The sequence below is a fragment of the Oratosquilla oratoria genome, chromosome 43 (genome assembly GCF_046742065.1).
Source record: "Oratosquilla oratoria isolate Oo_2021 chromosome 43, ASM4674206v1, whole genome shotgun sequence".
NCBI classification, from domain to species: Eukaryota; Metazoa; Arthropoda; class Malacostraca; order Stomatopoda; family Squillidae; genus Oratosquilla; species Oratosquilla oratoria.
This window is the reverse complement of record NC_134819.1, coordinates 3,021,228-3,031,665: the sequence shown is the minus strand read 5'-3', so window position 1 is coordinate 3,031,665 and position 10,438 is coordinate 3,021,228. Positions and strand designations below refer to the sequence as shown.

The 10,438-nt window shown below is 36.6% G+C and overlaps 1 pseudogene; it reads right to left on the bottom strand.

The window, feature by feature from the left end:
• Positions 1-1,522: 1,522 nt before the first annotated feature.
• On the bottom strand, positions 1,523-2,385 carry LOC143021954 (zinc finger MYM-type protein 5-like; annotated as a pseudogene).
• Positions 2,386-10,438: the final 8,053 nt, after the last annotated feature.

Genomic DNA, 10,438 nt, shown 5'->3' with positions numbered 1-10,438 from the left:
TAATCAAGCTAATGTACATACACATATAAGACTATATTTGCATATGTAATATTTTCATCATCCACTTGGAGATGTACACTACGATGTAATAACCTTCGACAATAAATTGATCTTGCCAGATATTTCCGAGACATCAAAATTAGTCTCATTTACTTCTACTAGACTACGTAGGTATTCAAAACTACAATTGGTAACTCCAGAGTAACCGTCCCAGCCGCTGTCTACTGAGTCGCCGCCCCGGCCTGCCCTGCCCAGCCCCCGTCCGTTGCGTCGCCGCCTCGGCCTGCCCTGCCCAGCCACCGCCTGTTGAGTCGCCCCGGTCTGCCCTGCCTAGCCGCCGCCTGCTGAGTTGCCGCCCCAGCCTGCCCTCCCTAGCCGCTGCCTGCTGAGTCGCCGAGCCGAGCTGCTATCGCCGCCCCGAGCAGTCGCCACTAACGCCGCCGACCCCAGACACCGTCGTATGAACTGCCGCCCCGATCTGTTATCACCCAGACCAACAGTTGGTGACCACGGAGATATCTCAAACCTACAAATGGTGACACGTGAAAGTGAACGCCACAGGTGTTGCTGACGGACAACGCCTGCTGCCATCACCGCCTCTACCAATCACTGTACTCCGAACCGTCGGCGCCCTGAGCCGACGCCACCGGTGTCGCCGCCAGTCCCTGACCGCCCTGCCGACAACGCTGTCTCCAAGCACCACCGCTCCTCCAAGCTGTCGTTGTCGCCGTCACCGCCGCCTGTCCCAGACCGCCCGCTGAGTCGCCGCCGCCTGTCCCAAACCGTCCTGCCGACAACGCTGCCTCCAGCAGCCACCACCACCCAGAGCTAACGCTATCGTCGTCTCCAACCGCGTACACTGCCGTCACCGCCCCATCTGCCGACGCCGGACTTCCCGCCACTTCCGCAGCCACCTGCCCCGGAATGCCTGCTGCGCCGCCACCGCCTGCCACGGTCCAATACACAGGGCCCACCGCCCCCTCGTCCACGGACTAATGCCGGCCACTCCTACTGGAATGCAGCCTACCCTGCTGGACAGACGCCAGACGCCAGACGCCAACAGCCGCTTCCGGATTGCCAGCCGGACCGCCTCCTTGTACACAGACCCCTGCCAGCCGAACCGCCTGCCAGTCCACGGACCCCTGCCAGCCGGACCTCCTGCCCGTCCACAGACCCTTACCAGCCTACACGCTAACACTAGGCTTAACACCTCCTGCCATGTCGGTGACATCCGATCCTGCTGACAACTCGTCACGCCTCTAGACAAAAATCTCGTTCCTCCTACCTCGTCACTAGGGGGGAGTATTGTAGTGACACGTCAATACCTCCATTTTCTGTGATTAAGTTTCCCGCCTATTCTGTTTCTACGTATCCTGATGTCTTTACTCTGCCAGTCTTATTGTAAAAAAATTATTTCACCAACACCATCAAATTACTCCATATAAAACTATTTTCATCATATTTATTATAATCTATTTTTGTATAATAATCAAGCCTATGTACATACACGTGGAAGTGTGTACTACGATCCAATGACCTTCGACAATAAATTAATCTTGACACATATTTCCGAGGCATCAAAATTACTCTCATTTACTTCTACAAGGCTTTTGGTATCCAAACGTATATCATTCCTAGAAACTCCATGTGACTTCCAACTGATTTTTTTAATTTTCATGCTCACATAACCTTTTAGGAAGATTAGACCAGTTGTGAACCCACTTTTTAACAATGCAATGATTGTGCTCCTGCTAAAGAGTTTGCAATAAAAACAATATATTCTATCAGCAGACAGAGTATATAATCCAAGGGCTTTTACTACTCACCCCATTTGGAAATTTCCTGTTACAGTAAAAGTTTAAAAAACCCTGTCCCTTTTCATTTCTTGGAAATATGATCACCGGAATATTAAGAGGGCCTTTCATTGTTAAGTAATATCTTACATTTTTATCTATATCTGCTGGCCAACTGGTTGGGTCATCATATATGTTAATTACATGTGTACTCATGGATGATCTATGACTGCATGATGTTTGGGCTTTTTTCCGGTCATATGTAGGCTTTTTGCTTTGGCACTGTCTTCTGGTGCATTGAGATCATCTTGAATTTTATTCGCAACTGAGTCATCCTTTTCAAATTTGTTATCAATGTCATCATTGTATTTATCAGCTGTAATTGGGCTCAAGGCTATATAATCATTTTCCGAATATTTTTGTTATCTTCATCCTTAATACACGTGCGCTTGAAAGATAGAGCGCCAAAGTATTTGTTGATAGCACCTCTATATTTTTCATTTTCAGATACCTTAGCCTTGGCCAGTGTTTGTTTCTGGTTGCCACTTATATATTGACACCCTTTGTCTCGATCTCTTATTGTGCTTGTCATGATGTAAGGCCTTTTTACATAATTTCTTTTAGAAAAGACAATGACAATAATCTGAAAAAAATGCATTAACATAAAAGAAGAAAGGGGAAGAGAAAGAAGGAAGCAAGTATTTTGAAGGATGAAAGAAGTAAAGAAATTCAATATTAAAAAGTTATAATAACTTGGGGGCACAGTGCTGCGTCAGTCGACCACTTTTTTTTTCCGAGGTACAATTGAACATGGTTTTCTTCTAAGAGTGGGCCTTTTCTATAGTAGGGCATTTTTGTCGGTAGGGAGTAGGTGACCGACGAAATTACCCGACACTCCAATAGGTTTTTGTGGGGAACCCGACATTCTTGTCCAATGGCTTTTGTGGGGCAACCCGACACATATTCTTGATTACGACCCTAAATATCTCACCGCATTTATAGCTATCCATGGAGCACGAAAAATAATCAATATATTCAGAATCACCTGTTCCACCCACAAACCATTCTAGATGCATTATTACATTCATGACACCTAATGGTAGGCTAGACATATTTCCATTTCCATGACTAATTTCATACTGTTCTTATGTAGTCTTTCTCACTATGATATCCCAATCACTCTCTAACACTGTCATACTATTATCATGTGCGTTACTGATCGAACCTAGAGTTTTAGTTAGTGGTTTGGCCAAACATTTAGCTAATCTCTGGGGTGCGCTATTAATTGCCGAAGTAATGGGGCGCATAGGAATACCTGGTTTGTGTACTTTAGGTAGGCTGTGCATTTTGGCTGGTCTAGGTACTTCTTCAAGTAAACCTAATAATTTCTTTCCTTTAGCGGATTTCTTCGAATTCTTTCCTCTTTTCGTGGTCAATTTTTCTCCTTCTTTTTTTTTTGCATTTCCTTGTGTGTGTTTTTTTCATACGTTTCACTATCATTAAGTATATCTAACATTTATTATTAAAGTCGTGTTTGTTTATTACAACTATGCCTCCACCTTTATCTGCACTTGTGATTATGATGTTGTTATCTTTACTCAGGTTATTTAATGATATGAGAAATCTTTTTGGAATTATGTATTTGTTGTTGTTCGCAAAGGGTTGATAGCACATGATTACACCTTGATTGAAGCTTTTATCAATATCTTCCATTTTCCAATGATAATTTTTGTTTAAAAATTTACTAAACTTTGTTGTCTGAAATCTGACATCAAATTTCATACCTAATGAAAGACCTTGAATTTCTGTTTCTGATAGCTGTCTGTCTGAGAGATTCGTTATTAAATTACGGTTATCTATAATGCTCCATTCACTATTTTGAAATAATCGTATTAACTTACCTTGTAATATCCGAGACTGGTCTTCACGTAGTCTATGTTGTTTGTTGACCAACTACAGATATAAAGATGTCGCACTCTTTTCATTACACAACATGTTCACTTAATCTTTTAAAGATTCTATTGATTATTCTAAAAAAAACTCTAGCTGCGTTACCGAAAGTTCGAAGCTTTAAGAATCATTTAGATAAATACCTAAGTAAGATGCTGTAATGATTATAATTTATGTTATATTATTTGTTTTTGTTTTGTTATAATTTGTCTGTGATTTTCATCTATTATTAGTTATATGTCAATTTATCATCATTTACTATTTACCTGTTGATTATTTTAACTATACCTATGCATTTATTTATGTATTTTATTTGTTATTTACATTATTATAGTTTTTATTTATTATTATTATTATTATATATATATATATTTTTTTTTTTTTGCATCCGACCTAGATATGGATCAAAAGGTCTCCTGTCGGCATGCTCCGCCTTTGTAATCCTTTGTAATCCTTTGTTTCATGTTTTTCAAATGTATTGGTGCCGAGTTCGGAAGCACTTGCTCTTCCATGCATTCTTGGAGAAATTGAATTCGCAGTATATAGCTTGTCACTCGCTTTCTTCTGTTGTATTCTCTCCACATCTCCTTTCTACCACCATTCGACATGTTGAAAAAAAACATTGTGCACAAACCAGCTAAATGCTTGGCTAAACCACTAACTAAAACTCTAAGTTCGATCAGTAACGCACATTTACATAATTCTTCAGATTTAATTTCCAAACTCAAAAACATTGATTTCAGCAACAAGAATTTAGCTAGCTTTCATGTAACATCGTTATATACACGCGTTGCAATAGATGACGCATTGATAGCCGTGAAAAAATAATGAATAACTTAAATAATGAAGATTTGCCTCTACCCAAGACAGACTACATAGAACTCGTTTCATTTTGCGTAGGTTTTGGAGCGTTTATTTTTAATGATGTTGAATATTCTCAGTATTCTGGTCTAGCAATGGGTAGCCCGATTTCCGCAGTATTAGCAAACTTATATATGGAGATGTTAGAATCAGAAAATTACATACAAATTATGGGTAGGAATAGCAAATTGATGAGATATGTACATGATATTTTAGTGGTAATACCTACAGGGACAAAGACCAACAAGTTAAAAAGGTTAAACAGCGTAAAGAAAAACATACAATTCACAGTTGAAATGGTACAGAATAGCAAATTACCTTTTTTAGATACCCTCATTCACAGAAAAGGGAAAAATATCAAATTCTCAGTATATAGAAAACCCACAAATAAAGAAGATTATATACACTATTTTTCAGGTCATAGTGAGAGAACAAAATCAGGTGCAGTAATAGATTTCTTTTTAAGAGCTTTTAGAATATGTGATGAAAAATTCCTGGCAGAAGAAGTAGAATATATCATGAAAACATTCATAAAACTTAAATATCCTGAAGGGTTGGTATATAAACTAAAAAAGAAAGCGAAGCTGATAAGTGACAAAAATAAAAATGGAAATAGGTGAAGTTGTTGAGGGAAAAACACGTTATATAACTGTACCAAACACTGACGTAAGTCCAATCCTTGATACATTCCTTTTGAAAGCGTCCATAAAGATTGCAAGGACAACAGGTCATAAGATCAGCCAGATCATTAAACATAAAAACACTAACGCGACGAATGAAAATAATGTGTTATATAAAATTCCGTGTAAAGGTTGTCCTTCAGCATACTACGGAGAATCTAGTCGAGGACTTAAGAAAAGGAAAATTGAAAATAAAGATGATGTAAAAGTGCACCGAACCACTAATTTTATTGTTAGGCACATTGAAGAACAAGATCATCTCCCTGACTGGAATAATGCGGTTGTTCTTAATAAAGGTTATACAAAAAATTGAGAAAAAAATTGAAGCTGCATATATAAATATAAATGAAAACATAAATAATAGAGAAGGTTTCGTAAGTCTAGCAAAAGCTACTAGTCATATAATATTTTTAGAAAATTATAAATCTTGTGCATTAAGCTCTAACAGGTGGCCCGAGAGATGAAGCCAGTGGGTATATTTTGTCCGATTTTGATCAAATGTTGTTGGATTTGATAAAGACAATGTGAGGTCGAAACGTCAGCGTTAAATTCTCCTACTATTTCCTCGTTTCTTTCTCCACCACCATTAAAAATCTGTCAACAATTCCAAAAAGATTTCAGTTGTTGTTATATATGCGGATAAGTTACATTAAGGCAATAAAAGAAACAGTTAACTCAATATGTAAAGAAACAACTTTATGAGCAGTGTTTTGGATATAAAGTGGGTGACCAGGACAAACGGTGGACACCTAACATATGCTGTGTCAGGTGTACAAGTTCCGTTTCTACCTGGGTGAAAGGCAAAGGGCCTTGCCTCAATTTTGACGTACCAATGGTCTGGAGAGAGCCAAAGGACCAGTCAACAGATTGCTACTTTTTAACAGAAATTAAAGGTGGGTATCCAATGTGTATTATTTACTGTTTTTAATATATTTTCATGAAATGTATCAATAAAAAGATCGAAATACATGATATATTGTAATTCCACTATTTTTGCACGTGACCACAACCAATAATAACAACTTTTAGTCTGATTTTATTTTATTTCCTTGCAGGTCGCAACAAAAATGGCAAGAAATCTATAATGTATCCAAACCCAAAACCGAGCCCTGGGGGACTCCACTAGTAACATTGCCCACCTAGATTTTACTCCATTTATGGTGACCCGCTGTTATCTGTTACTAATACAAGCTCTAATCCCTTCTAACACTTTTCCTCTGATGCCATGGACTTTGATTTTATTTAGTAGTCTCTGGTGTGGCACCTTTTCGAACGCTTTGCTAAAGTCAAGGTAAATAACATCGTAATTATCATTGTTATCAGACGTCTTATATACTTTAGTGTAAAAGGATAGAAGATTAGTCACACATGACTTACCCTCGGAGAAACCATGCTGTGAATTACGAATTAGATTATGTCTTTCGATGTGTTCTCTGAGTCTATTTTCTATCACTGATTCAAGTATTTTTCCTATAACCGAAGTCAAACTGAATGGCCTGTAGTTGCATATAGACGATCTATCTCCCTTCTTAAAACCAGGAACAAAGTTTGCTTGCCTCCAAGCAGTAGGCCCAAAACCAGTGTCTACTGATTTATTAAATACTTCAGTTAATTGGTCGCAGATTTCAAATTTACACTCCATAAGTATTCTCGGAAAAATTTCGTCTGGACCCGGGAATTTTGTAGCTTTAAGTCTTTCAATCTGCTTGACTACTTCTACTACTACTTCCTCTTTTCATTCCGATCTCATTTTTCAATCTGTTCATCATCCATTTGGGAATATTACTATTTTTCGTATTGACTTCAGGGGGATATATATATTCTGTGCATTAGTAATTAAATAAGTTAGATTGCTATACATTTCATCCAAATCGCTGACCTGTCTGTTGAGCCCTCGCCCCCAAATGGCCTGACCCAAGGTATGCATATTACCCTCCATGACCCGACCCTGGTCATGACCTGACCCCCGATAACGCACCGAGACTCGACAATGTCCGAAACGTCCGCATGACATTTCATATTCAATTTCAAATATAGTAGGTTTTTCTATTGTCAAAGTTTGCACTCCTGAAGTCTGGTACTTGGACGTTATTCGTACTTTTTAATTCTTCCCAAATAATATCAAATCTTATTTCTTGATAGTCGCTAGAGCCTAGACTATCTCCCACTTTTACGTTACTCATTAGGTGCTCATTATTAGTTAAAACTAAGTCCAGAGTATTTTCTCCCCTCGTAGGACCGGTAATCACTTGTTTTAGGAAATTATCCTGCACCACATCTAGGAATTTCTTTGATTCCTGATTTCCTATTAAAGTTTCCCAGTCAATGTTTCTATAATTAAAATTCCCCATGATCACAACGTTTTTGTACTGGGACGCTCTGTGAATTTCATGAATCAGGGGATCAGTCTGTTCAATGCTGAGGTTTGGAGATCTATACAAGACGTCAATAATAACTTTCTTATTCGTGCCTATAATCTCTACCCAAATGGATTCCGTACTTCCTCTTCCTTAATCGAACTGTTAACAATACGGTTTATTGTATTTTTAACGTACTTTTGGTGTTTTCCTTTTAATTTAGCACATTTCAAACAATTTTCTTTATAGTCATATATATCATTTTGCATACCTGGCCAAAAGTATTTAAGTTATGCTTGTCTATAAGTTTTATCTTTTCCTGGATGTGAACTACAATCACTATCATGAAGTAACTTCAATATCTCTTGTACAAAAATTTGTAGTATTACCAACAGATTCACTGGGCCTCTGTTTTTCTATACAAAAGTCCATTAGTCAAATGAAATTTCTTTAATCTATACCCTTTTGGTAGTTTTGGAAGATTTCCTCTAAGGATCATCACATACTGGGCTACTGATTTCCATGTCTTATCATATCTCTGTTCCATTGTCATAATTTCCTCATCTAAGGTTACTAGCTTATTTATACTACAGACATAATTGATCAACCCTGTCGTTGGCTAATATTTCTAGATAGTGCATCTGCTGCAACATCCTTTCTACCCTAACCTCATAACATTGAAGTATAGCAAACCACCTGGCTAGTCTGCCCCTAAGGTTCTTATGTTTAATTATTTTCTAAATAGCTGTATGATCCGTCCACACTTTGATTGGATATTCAAGTATCATATCTCTAAAACTTTGTAATGAATATACCACTGCTAACGTTTCTCTTTCTGTTATAGAGTAGTTTCTCTCTGCACTATTACAAAATTTAGATGTGTAAGCTATACATCTACCTACTTTTCTACTACTTTTATCTACCAGGCTTTTACAGGGCTCGACAGCTACCCTTGGTCATCACGACCAATTATATCTACTATCCTCTTACAGGGCTCGCTAATACATACTTGGAAAATCGTCATATACTACATAAACTGGCAAAATTATATCAGTAAATCATGCCAAGCATATACATTCAAAGAAACAAGCACTCCATCCAAAATTAATAAATGTCAATAACAATTCAAGCATATATATACAATTGGAACAGAATCAAATGCCAGGAACAACAAAACCAAACCAGATATAATGCAATGTTAAATAGATTTGCAAAACTCACTATCTTGATTAAGAATTGTAACATTAAAATATAATGGAGAATGTTTTCATCTTTTCAAAGATGTTGAGATAGGCAATATGTTATCAAAATTGTATACACAGCATAGTATTGTAAAAGGGTATCTTACTGAATTAAAAATTTTGTTTCACATACATATATTCCATTTTTTCTAGGACATATACTGCGTAAGAATTTTCAATGCTTCATAAAATACTTATTTGCGTTATCCTTATGTATTGGGAAGATTCCGGGTCTGACACACAGCAGGTCCAAGGTCTTCATGTCTGATCAAGTAGTATCTCTGCTTGACACCAATTTCCAGTAGTTTAGGTCTCCCATCACAAGTACATATATTTCAACAATAGCAAATTATCCGTAAAACACATCAAGATTAATATTTTATTCCCGTATGATATTGTCAACATATTCCCTATAATCATCTGGGTTTAGAGTTTCTTTAAAATTGACACATAGGGTATCACAGGTATCTTCATCATCAAATTGTATCCTAACCTTCTTCATATCATCTAAGTGACTTATCGATACTTTCCTAGTTTCTAAGTGTAGGATCTATTTATTTCCACCTGTAGAATCAATTGCCTTATATGGACTTGAGTACCTTTGTGAAAGTTTATTATAGGGTGAATGTAGTTTGACCATGACCGTGAATAGTTTGATATGTAGTTATACTATTTGAGATATAATCATCTATATTATACACAGGTTTCTGCCCTTCAATCAAGATTTCTTATAGAAGAGTTTTGTCTTCCCCCAAAATAATAAAATGAGGTGTTTCACCTGTTGCTATGTTAATTTGGTTGTCCAAAGTACATTTAACACAAGGAATCCAGGTATCCCAAGTTATATTATAAGGACTTATCATTATTCTAAGACATGTCATAATTTTTTTTATCTAACCTCTCTACAGTTCCATTGCTCTGATGATGATCCACTAAAATGTTGATTTTGTGAATTTTAAATGATCTACATATTTCTTCCAAGATTTTATTATTAAATTCAGTTCCATTATCTGAAACTAAGGTATTAAGTGTAGTGAAATGACAGATTATCTGATCATATATTACTGAAGCAATTGTTTCAGCTTTCTTATTTGGAAAGGGTTGTAAAATACAAAATCTTGAAAATTAATCAATGGGAAAAAATACATATTTATATCCACTCTCAGACATAGGTAACTCCAATCTACCTATGTGAACTCATATATATATATATATATATATATATATATATATATATATATATATATATATACAGTATATATATATATATATATATATATATATATACATATATATATATGTATGTATATATATGTATATATATATATGAATAACTAAATACAAACCCTATGTACAAGTAATGATAATAAGATCAAGAAATGAAAAAAAAAACAAGGAAAGGATAATCAAAAATAGGAAAAAAAAATAAATAGAAAAGATAAACTTAAAAAAAAAAATACCAAAGATCTAACAGAAAAAGTATAAGCAAATGAAAAGAAATGAGGACACGAAGGAATGCAGATGAGAAGGGATGACAAGAAAAAGATGGTGGAAGA